Source organism: Protopterus annectens, chromosome 1.part0, assembly GCF_019279795.1.
Source record: "Protopterus annectens isolate FY-2018-M chromosome 1.part0, PAN1.0, whole genome shotgun sequence".
In the NCBI taxonomy this organism is placed as follows: Eukaryota; Metazoa; Chordata; order Ceratodontiformes; family Protopteridae; genus Protopterus; species Protopterus annectens.
Genome location: NC_056725.1, coordinates 768,078,307 through 768,093,306, shown reverse-complemented (window position 1 = coordinate 768,093,306; position 15,000 = coordinate 768,078,307). Strand labels below are relative to the sequence as shown.

Genomic DNA, 15,000 nt, shown 5'->3' with positions numbered 1-15,000 from the left:
AACTTAAATAAACTTATAAACTGACTACCACACTCATACATGTTAACACTCTAGTTGTTCTCTCAAAATGGCACTGCTGTCTGCACGTGCTCAGTATCTATATGCATGTGCTTACTTCTGGAAATGTTTCTTAAAGGTACATAGACATGTTCTGATCTACATGGTTGACAGAGTAGCCTGGAGTTACTTATGAGTCTCTGGAGTGACGGGATTCTTCAAAATGGACATAGCCTGCTGTGCCAGGTCTCTCTGGAACCTATGCATATGGTCAGCATAGTTCAAAGCCCAAACAGCAAAGGTACCAGGCACATACACCCACTTCCCAAGACTATCCATGTCATGTGATTCCTTATTGGGTGAGTGGATAAAAGAAGCATCCTCTGACAGTTCTTTTTTTAGTGGCTGCCACAATAGTTATAGATTCCACTGGAGGAGTTTGGCCCATAGGGTTTGTCTTTAGGGCTTCCTGTGAACTGTCTCACAAGTGTATGGTTGCTACCAAACTTTATTTACTACCATCTCAACCATTCTGTCAGCTGCAAAGCTTCCCAGGAAGTAGAAGGGGTCATTCCATAAGCCTCAAATAGAACTGCTTCATCCTGGGATGGAGGTTCATTTGGCCAGGATCCTCTCTCCCTCATTAGTTCCAGTATCTCACTGAGAGACATGTCTTCTTGAGGGGATTGTGGGGAACCTTCTATATCATTTGAATCAGTTTCAAAAGTGATAGATTATCTGGGGAGTCTGCATGCTTTCTCTTGCCTGCCTCTTTTTTGGTGGCTCAGGGGGAGGATAAACTTGAGTCCTCAGAGGGCTGTTGCTGCTGTAATGCCTGTGATTTAGGAGCAATGGGACAAAACTGTGTAGATGACACCTGCTGCAAAGCTGAACACAAGGAGAGTTGGTCATGGGAAGGACCTGATGTCAGAGAATCCTGTGGACCTGCACTATGAGGCAATATGATTCTACCCAGGACTCTGAAAGCCATTCCAGTCTCAGTAGTATATGAGGGAATTCAACACATGGTCAGATCCAATGCCATAAATGGGGAGAAAACCAAAAAAAAACAAGTTGATTCCCCAGATCCTACCACATGAACAGCTTCCAGGAGAGGATGGGTTCCAAGGTTTCTAAGTCAGAAATCCCCACCGGTGCCAGCTAAGATGTCTACCCTTGGCTCTAAGACTCATTCATCAGATTCAGCAGAATCCATGACTGAAAGGTCAAATCCAACTTTTCAAGAGTCATGGAGATATGGCTTTTTCTACTTCAGAGCCACAGGACCCAGTTGAATATGAGAAAGCCAGAAACACAGGGTGGACCAGTGGGAGCACCTGGATGGGAGTGAAATATACAGATCGAGTCAGCTTTGGAGCCGATGGAGTCACAATGACCCTCATCTCAATTTGGGACTGAAAGAACTTCTGCAACAGATGATCAAAATCTACTTCAGAGGCTCTGCAGTTGCACCTGAATGACTTAATAGGTAAGGCAGATGCAGGTCTTAAGATGGGCTTCTTTACACACTTAGAAGAATCCTGAATGGAAATTACAAAGGGTTGCAGATCTGAAAGAGGTATGTATGTTGGTGTTCTGGACAGAGTGTCCACTAATCTATGTGCCTTCATTGTCGAAACTAGAGCCAAGTCTTCCACCTGCCATTTCTTTGGTTTTGACTCCATCTGCATAGAAGGTCTCTCTGTCAGCTATTTGGTCTTAGACGTCTACAATTCTGGAGGGAGAAGGCCCTTGAGAATAGGTTTGTTGTGCCTTTTGAATAGAGCACTGGGTACAAAGGCAGCACAGTTAGAGTTCAATGTGCCAAACCCAAACAGACCACACATCAATCATGGGGGTCCTGGGGAGAAATGTTATGTCTACATTGAGAACATTTCTTAAAATGTGAATATGTTCCACAGTTAACCAAACAACTAAGCACCACACTCATTGTCACAAACAAGCAGAATATTAATACTAAACTAGTGGTTATCTGTATCTAGAAAGGTAGAGAAGTACTGATAAACCCTAAGGATAATATGAAGGAAGTTAACCTTATTTTATCAAAAAACTATCCTAATGAAAAATGCTAATAACAATACTATTAAGATGTCTCAGTACAGAAATTGAAAAATAAAAAGATGTGCGAGGCCAAATGGAAAGGCAAAGGTAAACAGTAACAAACTGCAAATGCTCAAAGAGATTTGAGAAAAAAACACTAACCTAATAAAGCTAACAATCTCTGAATGGTCAATGACCAATATAGATTAGAAGTAGTTTAGAAATTTCTCAGAAACTTTTTTAGAGACCAGGGGATGGATTACAGAAGAGTTTATGCTGGAAAAAGACAGATCACTGAAATTCAAATTGTAATTAATATGACTGCTATTCTAAAAAAAAGGCTAGCAGGCTTCCATTCTCAGAGTATAAAAACAGTCAGTAAAAAACAAAATGAAAACTCCAGCAATGCTAGAACTTCCACTGAGTGACCTATCAAACCTCTTGTATCAGAGGCACATGGGATATATGCAAATGATCCTTATGAACATCAGGGTATTGTCTAATTGGCAATTCTGAAAGCCCATGACTTGTTTCACTGTTTTAATGGACAATTTCAGGCCAATAAAGGCAAACCCCACTAGCTGTGGATATGCATATTTCACCCTTGTTATGACATGAACAGCACAAGCAGAGTGTTTGACTAAGCATTACAAACACAGGGCTGTTATACCCAGCTGATGTCCATTATTATTAGGGTCACTGCAAAAATATCCCAAACAACAAACTAAAACAATGAGTGAGAAGGTCACTGAAGAACCAATCAGTAAAAACAAAATGAAAATTCCAGCAAAGCTAGAACTTCATCTGAGTGACCTCCCCAACCTCTTGCATCAAAGGCACAGGAGATAAATTCAAATTATCCTTATGAACATCAGATGTTTCAGCTAATTGGCCATTCTGAATGCCCGTGGCTTGTTTCATCATTTTAATAAACAATTTCAGGCCAATAAAGACAAACCCCCACTAGTTATGGATATGCATATTTCAGCCTTGTTATAACTTCATTACAGGAAAAGCAGAGTATTTAACTAAGCATTAGAAACACAGGGCTGTTATACCCAGCTGATGTTCATTATCATTAGAGTCACTGCAAAAAAACAAACAACAAACTAAAACAATGAATGAGAAGATCACTGAAAAACCAGTCAGTAAAAACAAAATGAAAACATCAGCAAAGCAAGAACTTCCACTGAGTGACCTCCCAAACCTCTTGTATCAGAGGCACATGGGAAATATGCAAATGACCATTATGAACATCAGGTGTTTCAGCTATTTGGTGATTCTGAATACCCATGACTTGTTTCATTTTAATAGACAATTTCAGGCCAATAAAGTGGAACCCCACTAGCAGTGGATTTGCATATTTCAGCATCGTTATGATCTCATCAGTACAGCACAGAGTGATGAATTAAGCATTAGAAACACAGGGTTGTTATACCCATCTGATGTCCAGTATCATTAGGGTCACTGCAAAAATATCCCAAACAACAAACTAAAACAATAAGTGAGAAGGTCACTAAAAACCAATCAATAAAAACAAAATGAAAACTCCAGCAAAGCTAGAACTTCCACTGAGTGACCTCCCAAACCTCTTGTATCAGAGGCACATGGGATATATGCAAATTATCCTTATGAATATTAGGTGTTTCAGGTAATTAGCGATTCTGAATGCCCAAGACTTGTTTTGTCACTTTAATGGACAATATCAGGCCAATAAAGCCAAACCCCACTAGCTGCAGATATACATATTTCGGCCTTGTTATAACCTCATCAACACACCACAAGCAGAGTGTTTAACTAAGCATTCAAAACACAGGGCTGTTATACCCAGCTGATGTCCATTATCATTAGGGTCACTGCAAAAAATATCCCAAACAACAAACTAAAACAATGAGTGAGAAACACTCAAAAACCAATCACTAAAAACAAAATGAAAACTCCAACAAAGCTAGAACTTCCACTTAGTGACCTCTCAAACTCTTGTATCAGAGGCACATGGGATATATGCAAATCTTCCTTATGAACATCAGGTGCTTCAGCTAATTGGTGATTCTGAATGCCCATGACTTGTTTCATCATTTTAATGGACAATTTCAGGCACATAACGTCAAACCCCACTAGCTGTGGATATGCATATTTCGGCTTTGTTACAACCTCATCAGAACAGCACAAGCAGAGTGTTTGACTAAGAATTCGAAACACAGGGCTGTTATACCCAGCTGATGTCCATTATCATTAGGGTCACTGCAAAAATATCCCCAACAACAAACTAAAACAATGAGTGAGAAAGTCACTGAAAAGATCAATCAGTAAAAACAAAATGAAAACTCCAGCAAAGCTAGCACTTCCACTGAGTGACCTCCCAAACATCTTGTATCAGACGCACATGGGATATATGCAAATGATCCTTATGAACATCAGGTGTTTCAGCTAATTGGTGAGTCAGGTGTTTCAGCTAATTGGTGATTCTGAATGCCCATGACTTGTTTTGTCATTTTAATGGACAATTTCAGGCCAATAAAGACAGACCACACTAGCTATGAATATACATATTTTGGCCTTGTTCCGACCTCATCAGCACAACACAAGAAGAGTGTTTGAATAAGCATTAGAAACACAGGGCTGTTATACCCAACCGATGTCCATTATCATTAGGGTCATTGCAAACATATCCAAAACAACAAACTAAAACAATGAGTGAGAAGGTCACTGAAAAAACAATCAGTAAAAACAAAATGAAAACTCCAGCAAAGCTAGAACTTCCACTGAGTGACCTCCCAAACCTCTTGTATCAAAGGCACATGGGATATATGCAAATGATCCTTATGAACATCAGGTGTTTCAGCTAATTGGCAACGGACATCAGCTGGGTATAACAGTCCTGTGTTTCTAATGCTTAGTCAAACACTCTGCTTGTGCTGTGCTGATGAGGTCATAACAAGGCCAAAATATGCATATCCACAGCTAGTGGGGTTTGATTTTATTGGCCTGAAATTGTCCATTAAAATGATGAAACAAGTCATGGGCATTCAGAATCGCCAATTAGCTGAAACACCTGATATTCATAAGGATCATTTGCATATATCCCATGTGCCTCTGATACAAGAGGTTTGGGAGGTCACTCAGTGGAAGTTCTAGCTTTGCTGGAGTTTTCATTTTGTTTTTACTGATTGGTTTTTCAGTGACCTTCTCACTCATTGTTTTAGAGTATAAAAACAGGGAAGTAGACACCATAACTGATGGAGAAGCTGGCTTTTTCCACAATGACACTACAGTGGCAAAAGTGTGGGGAGCAAGAGAAAGCACATTTGTTAATTGACAGTGTAGTGTAGTGTAGGGTGAAGTATACTGTATCTACTGGGTATCATGCAACTATGAGCCTCCAGTGGGAGAATGTCTGTCTCTGGGTGTAGAGTACTAAGGAGCTGTTAATGAGCTATTTTATGTGGTCCAGTGGTCCAGGGTTTAATTCTGTTAACCTCTATTGTCTATGTGATTGTAAGCAATTCACTTAACCATACAGCACTCCAAGGCTGAGACTGAAAAAGGTCCATGGAGATAAATATACTACCCTGGAAAATAAGTATAAATAAAGCAAAATGTGTCCCTCATTACAAAAATGGTGAGTTCTCAGCCTCAGCATGCAGTATCATTACTACAGGGCTACAATTTATCTCTGTCTACAGATATCATAGGTTCTGTAGCAGTGCATACACATCTTGCGTGTCTGCATTAACCATTGTTCATTTGTTGTACATTCAGATATAGACGATCCCCAGGATTCATGAAGCTCGGCGCAAAGACGGTGTTAGCCTTGTGCCGACCGCGTGGTGTAGAGATGGTGCAGCAGCACCACATGCATATTAATGAAGGTGCGCTGCCACAATGTCCACGTGCATAGGAAATTTGCACGAGTGCAGGGGCTTGTCTAAGCGCTGCACGGAGGCGTGAACATGTCGGCTGCATACGCGCAACCTAAAATACTGACTAGTACAGCCTGCCTCTAATAATAATCCCTCCTGTCAGTGTCTGTGGATACTGAAATGTATGCAAAGCATACAAGACAGTTTTGCAAACACCAAAATAAAAAGTAAACACAAAGGCACGTAGCTGAATATTGAGTCCCTGTCTCTTAAACAAATGACATTTAAAACCCCATGCCCGTATTCAATTGTAATGTTGATAGTTATATCAAGTGGAAGTGAAATGCAACGTGTTAGCGGGCCACTGCCATTTGCTAAGCTTAGCCCAATGGATAGGGTTACCACCTGTCCCACATTGTGAGGGACAGTCCCCCTCTGGGCAGTTGTGTCCATACCAAAACCATTATAAATGTTAAATATCCTGCGATTGTAGGACATAATTATGTCCCATATTTTATGTAATAATCCCATACAATACTTATTTCTGTATGTAAAATACCTAAATGTTACAAGAAACAGAATAAGCAAATAAACGAAACAGAATAAGCAACTAAACTGCTACAATAAGCTTACATTTAGGCATACAATTAAAATACTATCCTTTGTACTGACCATGGGTATGTGTCGGCCTGTAAAATCTGATGTGTGTCCCAAAAATGTCCCATTTTGGTCATATGAAAAGGTGGAAACCCTACCAATGGTCAGAGCATTCACTCAATATCTGCCCATTCGCAGTTCAAGTTGTCCTTGTCAGGATGGCCCAAAGATGAATGGGTATTACCCAGGTCTACCTACCATGTCATGAAAGATAAGTATTTGCGTGTACCTATGTGTGGGAAGTACAGAATGTGGAAGATCAAAAATGCTAGGGTAGTCTTCACAACCATATTTTTACCAGAAATATGTAGTGTATGCAATGTGTTCTGTTGACTGTGCCATGGGCCATCAACCAGAGAAGAGATGGATGGTGTGTGTGGAATATGGGGGTGGGGGGTGACGGATAATGTAATAATTTGCCAAGGGGAGACTGGGTCGGATGCACAATAGGTGAACTGGAGGTGTACGAGGGAGCAGTGGGTGAATCAGAAAGGAAACCAAAGAACAAACATTCACATCCACAATACAACCTGACAGGCCATACTGCAGAACACAATCCCACAAACATATGAACATTAAAATTTGCGATAGACATGTACAGAAACATTACCAGTTCGCCCACATAATGATCTGGCCTGAACCGAGGCATCCAACCCCAACACACCTGGATACATAATTGAATACCCATCATCCCCTCCATAGCACATCCCCCCCTTGCTGATCGTCCACCAAAACCACCCATACATGGGCTGCTAGCTTGGCGCAGCCATATCTGCACATAGTGACCCCTACCCACATCTAGTAGGCAGTTGCACCCTAGGCAGTCTCAGGCATGCAAACTAGGTATCCCATGCATGCATAACCCTACCACATTCGAGTAGCCATCTGAATGGGGTCCGTTGTTTACAATTTTTGGACATCCCTCATGGGATGTGTCTGTTCTCAAGATTAGACTTTGTGGCATAACACAATGTCCACCCCGTTGACATCCAGGCACTAGGGCTGCCACCTGTCCCACTTTGCAAGGGACAGTCCCTCCTTGGCCAGTTGTGTCCTGCATAAAAATTGGAAAAATGGCAAATGTCCTGAGATATTAGGACAAACACATTTCCTATATTTAATGTAATAGTTGCATAAAACAGTTATTCTGTTTCTGAAACACCTAAATGTTATTAGAAACAGAATAAGCAACTAAAGTGCTACAAGAATAAGCATTTATTTATTTATTATTTATTATTTATTAATACAATGTATTAATAATTTATTAATTATTAATAAATAAATAAATAAATAAGAATAAGCATTTATGTAGGCAAAACAATGAAGTTCTGTCTTATGTACTGGCTGTGGGTATGTTTTGCCTTGCAAACTCTGATGTTTGTACAAAACATGTCCCACTGTGGGCATTTGAAAAGATGGCAACCCTACCGGGCACAACTCAGATTATCAGTACCTGACTACAACCCTGCTCAGCCACCAGCTGATCCTGCAGAACCTACGACCCAGGATTAAACACCTGACCGTGATGCATGTCTCCCCATGTGCATTATCGGGAATAAATACCTTTCACATGTACCCCTGAAGCTTCTCCATCTGGCAGTCACAAATAGGGTGATTATGGCACCTCATACATGGGCATGCGCGATGGTAACTGGCGGTCATTTAACAGTATGGGAAATGTAAAAATGCATGTAGGTGTATATGCATGTGAATGTACAGACAGATATATATAGGAATAAACCTCCTGCATCCCAAACCACAGGTAGGATGCTAACAGTGGCATTAACTGTGTGCACGTGCTAAGTCTGACTTTCAAACAGGTACAGGGCAGTCCCAGTCACCATTCAGACGAGCCTAACCAGAAGACTTAATGAACACCCTGACCATATGTCCCAGGACTATATGCTTGGGACATCTGAATATAGTTGGAGTGAGTCAACATGTAGGACGGGCCAAGAGCAATAGAGAATGGTGCATGTGTAGTGGTGTGGTTTTCCTAACTGGAGAATGGATGCCTGTTGTGTCAGTGACGTGTTGAGGTGTGTGTATGGATAACTATGAACTATGGGTATACATATAAATGAAGCAGCATACAAATAGTGTAGTGGTTAGAGCATCCACTTAACGAACAGGCATTCACGGTTCAAGTTCGACTATAGCACATATCATTTTCCATGTGGAATGAATGTCGTCCTGCTGTAAAAACGACATAATAACATATAAAAGTGAACTTGAGTATCGCATTGGACTTTTAACCAGATCATTTCAATCAAAGGGGTACTGTCATAATGAATAAGGCACAAGTAAGCACAAATAAGCGGCAGTAGACATATATAACAAACAGTAAGTATATGTGACTGCATTTGCGCAGGTGTAAGCAGCGCCCAGCATATGAAATGTATATGAGTATGTACAGATGTTTTATATATATATATATATATATATATATATATATATATATATATATATATATATATATATATATACATATATACACACACACACACACACACACACACACACACACACACACACATATATATATATATGTGTGTGTGTGTATATTATATATACACACACACACACACACACACACACACACACACACACACACACACACACACACATAGGTTCATAGGTTCATAGGTAGGTACTAGGCTATTGGCCCTAGGGCCTATACAAGCCTAGCCAAAAATGTCCCCTGGCTTTCGCCACCCAAGAAAATTATTTTCCTGTGCCCCTGTCAAGCAGAACCACAGAAGTGATCCCTGGGGTGAATTTCCTATTACCCATCCAATCATCAAGATTTTTCTTGAAGAGTGTTAATGAGGAGCTCTGTTTGGCATAGATAAGTAGTCTGTTCCAGAGTATGGGAAGTCTCTGGGACAGGAATGTATCCCTCCAGCATGTTCTGTTTATTGCGATGACAAGGTTTAGGTCCCTAGAGCATGTAGCTCAGAGGGATTGGGATTTCTTTAAGTGGAGCATGTCCAACAGCTCTGGGTTTGACATAGCTTTGTATGTTAGGCAGAGATCGCCTCTGAGTAGGCGATATGCGATGGAGTAAAACTGGAGTTTTTTGAGATGGTCTGCATAAGGCATCTGTTTGATGCCAGTAATCCTCTTTGTGAGGTATTTTTGCGGCCTTTCCAGTTGTTGTAGATGTCTTGTGAGGCACATACCAAAAGGGGCGTTGTACTCTATAATGGGTCTAATGAGTGATGAGTAGAGGAGAACAATGACCTCTTTTTTTCTGGATGAGAAACCTTTTGTGATGAGGTGTGCCACGTATAAGGATTTCCTGACCACTTTGGCGATGTGATTATCAAAGGAGAGACTGCTGTCCACCTGTGTCCCAAGGTCTCTTATCACACTTTCAGTGTTAAGTAGACTACTGCCTATGTGGTAGTTCATGGGTACAGAATTTTTACCAGAGGGGATGACAATGCACTTTTTGGCATTGAGCTTGAGACCATGTCTTTGACACCAGGCATCTGTCTCAGTGAGGCCATTTTGTAGGATGTCCACATCATTAGGAGTTTCAATTATGGCTCCTAGTTTGCAGTCATCTGCAAATTTAGTTAGCCAAAGACCTGTGTTAGCCTGTACTTCAGAGAAGTAGATACCAAACAGGAGAGGACCCAGGACTGAACCCTGTGGTACTCCACTTGTCACTGGTCTGAAGTCTAATTTGGAGTTTGCTACTTTCACAATGTGGGTTCTTTCAGTAAGCCAGTTGGCAACCCATCTTGTGACATAGGGATTTATACCTAGTTTAGTGAGTTTATCTATAATTCCAGAGTGGGGGATGGTGTTGAACGCCTTGGCGAGATCTAGATAGGCTGTGTGAACCACCTTACCCTCATCTATGGCTTTGGTGACTACTTCAAAGAAGTCTATCAGGTTTAGGAGACATGATCCACCTTTTACAAACCCAAACTGTGTGGGGTCCAGGGTTTGGAGATCTCCAATGTCTTTGTTTATGAGTTCCATGATGATACGTTCCATGGCCTTGCAGACGAGGCTTGTCAGGCTAATGGAGTGGTAGTTCCCGGGATCTATTGTGGCCCCCCCCTTTTGTGGAGTGGGATAACTGTCGTGGTGCACCATTCAATGGGCACAAAGCCTGAGGTAAGGCTATGATTGAACATGATACTTAGGAGGGGTGCCAGTTCATTCCATAGTATATGTAGAAGGCAGCCTGAGATGTTGTCAGGTCCCATGGATGCTGTGTTCTTGGCTTTGGAGAGTGAAGTTTTTACCTGTGCAGCCAGATTACAGGAACTTTGCATTTTTCCGGTATAAAGATGAGCCCTTTAGGGGGTGAGAGGGGGGTAAAGTTAGCACTGAACCTATCTGCCAGGATGTTGGCAATATCAGTTGATTCTGTAAATTTAGTGTCATTGTGCTGTAACTCAGAGCAGATCTGAGTGTTGCCATTGAGATTTTTGACATAGCTATAGAATGCTTTGTGGTTGTCTTTAGAATCAGTGGCAATTTTGTTTTCATAACTAGCTTTGGAGGATTTTATGAGGGATCTCAGCTTCTTACTGAGGCTGATCAGGGAGTTCCTCCAATCGTGGGATTTTACTTTTTTTTGCAACAGTTTCTTTCTTCTGTTGTAGAGATTGTTTATGGCAGAAGACCACCAGATTGGCTTCCTTTTTTAGGAGGATAGCATCTTGGTTCTGTTAGGGATAGCATGATCCATGCACTTGTGTAAGTGCTTATAAAGTGCATTTGTGTAGGATTCAGCAGTTGTACCTCTATTGTCCATCTGCATGGGTGTCATGAACTTTGCCACTTCTGTCTTAAGAAGCGTGAAGTTGGCTTTGGAGAAATCTTTTACAGTTGTTTTCCTAATTGGGGGTGGGAGCGGGATGTGGATGTCTAGGGTGATTAGCTTGTGGTCAGATCTGACAAACGATGATCTGACCTCTGGTGTGGAACACCGGTCACCCATGTTGGTGATGACCAGGTCTAGGATATTGCTGCCTCTGGTGGGGGTGTGGATAAGTTGATCCAAAGCGTTGGAATTGATGATTTCCAGAAAACGTTGAGCAAAAGAGTTGGTACATGAGTAGTTTTCCCAGTTAATGGTAGGGTAGTTGAAATCACCCATTATTAGAGTGTTGGGTTGTACCTTAATATTTTCCAGTGTATCAAAAAAAGAGGAGTGGGAACCCTGGGGCATGGTGGGGGGTCTGTAGCAAGTTACAATCTGGATTGCGGTTTTGCCCAGAGTTAGTTGAACTTGGATAATCTAGGATGCATTATGCTGAGCAACTAGCTTGGAGGTGTGGATATCCTTAATGAATATGGACACGCCTCCACCTTTAGTGTTTCGGTCCGGGTTTGATGGCCAAAAGGTGTGGTATGAATTATAGCCTGGTAATGCAGGGGTGCTCTCTGGAGCTTTGAACCAGGTCTGTGTCACTGCACAGATGTCAATGTTCTCCATTTTAAGGAGTGCCTCGAGTGAGTGCATTTTGAGGTTTAGACTTCTAGCATTGAGTAGCATTACCCTCAGATTTTGCTTGCTTGTACCTGTTACGGTGGTGAATTTGTCATTTGAACCTTGCCTAAAAAAGGCACTATAGGGGTGGCAAGAGCCTTTGCTAGTATCTGGAATCCCAAGGGCAAAAGGTGCAGGCCATCTCTGGCAAAGCAGCGTGGTCTGTCGATCATGACATCCCAGGCAGACAGATACTGGATTCCCTTAGAATGACACCAGAAGCTTAGCCAATTGTCCTTGTACTGTGGTGTCATTCTGGGTGATGGCAGGATGCTACTCAGGGCTAGGGTCATACCGGCCTGGGCTACAAGATCAGAGAGTTCCTCCATGTCTCTTTTCATGTAGTCCAGGGAGGTACATCTCAGGTCATTCACACCAACATGAACAATGACAGAGTCATATTTGTACTTGTTGTGGAGTGACCTGAGTGCATGCATTATGTGGCGGATCCTGGCACCTGACAGGCAGCTGACAGTAACTTTTTCCTTGTTTAGCCTGGTGAGTGGAACATCAGTGTGCCTGACTATAGAGTCACCTATGACTAGAGTGTTGGGTACGTTATGCCTTATGGGCTGTAGTTAAGTGGCACACTGAGTATGTGGACTATGTGTCATTTGGGTTGTGTTGGGGGGTGGAGGTTGCTTGCATTTCTGCTTTGGAGGTCTCTGTTGTTTGGGCAGATTAGTACAGAGAGCCTCCACTAATGTAGGTGTGTGTTTTATGGTTCTGTGTGTGTGTTTTGGTGGTGTAGGTTTTGAGGGACTATGTGATGAGTGTGGTGCAGTGCAAGTGTTTACCTTCTGCTCTTGACTGTCTAGGCCTGTCTTTGGTAAAGACAGCTTTGCTTCCAATTTGGCTATATAAGTGCATCTCTCACAGGTCATAGTGTTGGGTGGTAGGAGGAGAGGGTTGTCTGTGTACATGAGGCAATTGCTGCATTGTCCCAAGATGCCCAGATTCATCAGGTAGACAGGAGAAAACACCAGGGGCTGACCTTTAGACATGCCTGAATAGGTGCTTATTTATTAAGTACTAAAAACTGTTTTCCCTCTAGACACATGAGGAAAGTTGAGTGCTGTAGTAATTTGTAACTTATTTAGTGCTTACAATGAGTTCTGAACAAGTGCTGAGATCAAAGAAACAGATGAGTGCTAAAACTAAAAAGCTGGCTAGTTGCAAGGGAAATTTTGAAAAACAGACTTTATGGCACCAGGAATAGTTTAACCCCAGTTAAGTGGGGGGGCTTAGGAGCTCACAAACAGTCCTGGACACAGCAAATCCATATCTGACCTGCCACAGGAAAGGGGGGAAGCAAGCTTAGAATTTTTTTCCAGTAAAGTGGAAATGGAGAAAGCTGGAACAGAAGTTAATTCAACGTTAAGAATCTGAGTGGGTTGGCCTTCACAAATGTTCTCTATTAGATTGAGTGAACTAATGACACTAGACTGGGAGGAGTGTCACAGATCAAATATACAGTATGGACGGGCAACTGCAAAGCCACCAAGTGTAAAAACACACAACACTAGGGAGGGTGGGAAAAATTACAGTTCCTAGCTGTAGCCACTAAATGAAACTTTTAAACAGATCAAAGAGCAGATTTGAGAATGCTTTTAGCAGTAAAAGACAAAAATGCACAGAAAAGCTCAGATAGAGCATTCACAAACAGAAAATACAACTCTCAGTATGAAAAAGCAGTTTACAGTTAAGTAATGTTAAAACAGTTTAAAAAAGCAGTTTACAGTTAAGTAATGTTAAAACAGTTTAAAACAGTACATAAATGCAGTGAAACAATAAAAAAGCTTTATAACAGTGCAAAAATATAGTAGATCAACTGTATAGCACAATTATAAGCGTTTCAGAAGTGCAATTTAGTGAAATAAGTGTAAGAAATAACTTAGCCTGCTCTTGGAATCTTAAGGATTTTCCACTTATGCAATGCAATCCAGAGCCTGGCAATACAAGCAGAGCCTTTATAAGACACAGGGTTTATATAGCAGTAAGAATGGAAGAGTTGAGAAGATCAGATTACTCCTCAGCCCCTGCTATTACCCAATCACTCGTACTACAGAAGGTCAGGAGGCCTTGTTACTCTCAATAATGAAGACAATCAGCAGAAAATGGCTGCCAGAAACAAAAACAAAACTTCCAGCCTACACAACAGGCCTCTATCAAGATTGTGCCACCTGAGCAGAACACATAAATCTCACTTTAAAAGCATAGAAAGAACACCCACAAAGAGAAAATCCAAGTCTCAGTATGAAAAAGCAGTTTAAAATTTAGTAATTTAAATAAAAAAAAACAATTATAGTAATGCACACTATTACAGTTCCTAGCTGTAGCCACTAAATAAAAGTTTTAAACAGATCAAGGAGCAGACTAGAGAATGCTTTTAACAGACAAAAATGCACAGAAAAGTTTGGATAGAGCAATCACAAACAGAAAATACAACTCTCAGTATGAAAAAGCAGTTTACAGTTAAGTAATGTTAAAACAGTTTAAAACAGTACATAAATGCATAAATATACATATTATATATATGTATATATATATATATATATATATATATATATATATATATATATATATATATATATATGACAAATGAACATTGTAACAATAAAGCATAGACAAGGGATGAGAAGGGAATCAACAGCAACTACAGTATCATAGAGTGCTGTCAGCGTATGCCATATCATGCTGGCCAAGAGTGAGAAAAGCACTGCTACACACACCACAGGCAAGATATTACCAGTGTGAATAACATAGTTGAATTGCTAAGTCTACTTTACACACATGTAGAGGATACTCCCTGCTGGGACTACCCAAAAATGAATAAGAGTGTTTAGCCCTCCGACCATTACACAAGCAAGGGCAGGTATGTTCAAAGACTAAATGGCGAGAGAGCCT

The 15,000-nt window shown here is 41.1% G+C and overlaps 1 protein-coding gene across 2 annotated transcripts in view; it reads left to right on the top strand.

The window, feature by feature from the left end:
* Positions 1-15,000, top strand: part of LOC122794445 (proteasome subunit alpha type-6-like) — a 428,663-nt gene that overhangs the window by 364,487 nt on the left and 49,176 nt on the right. The gene's annotated exons all lie outside the window — the stretch shown is intronic.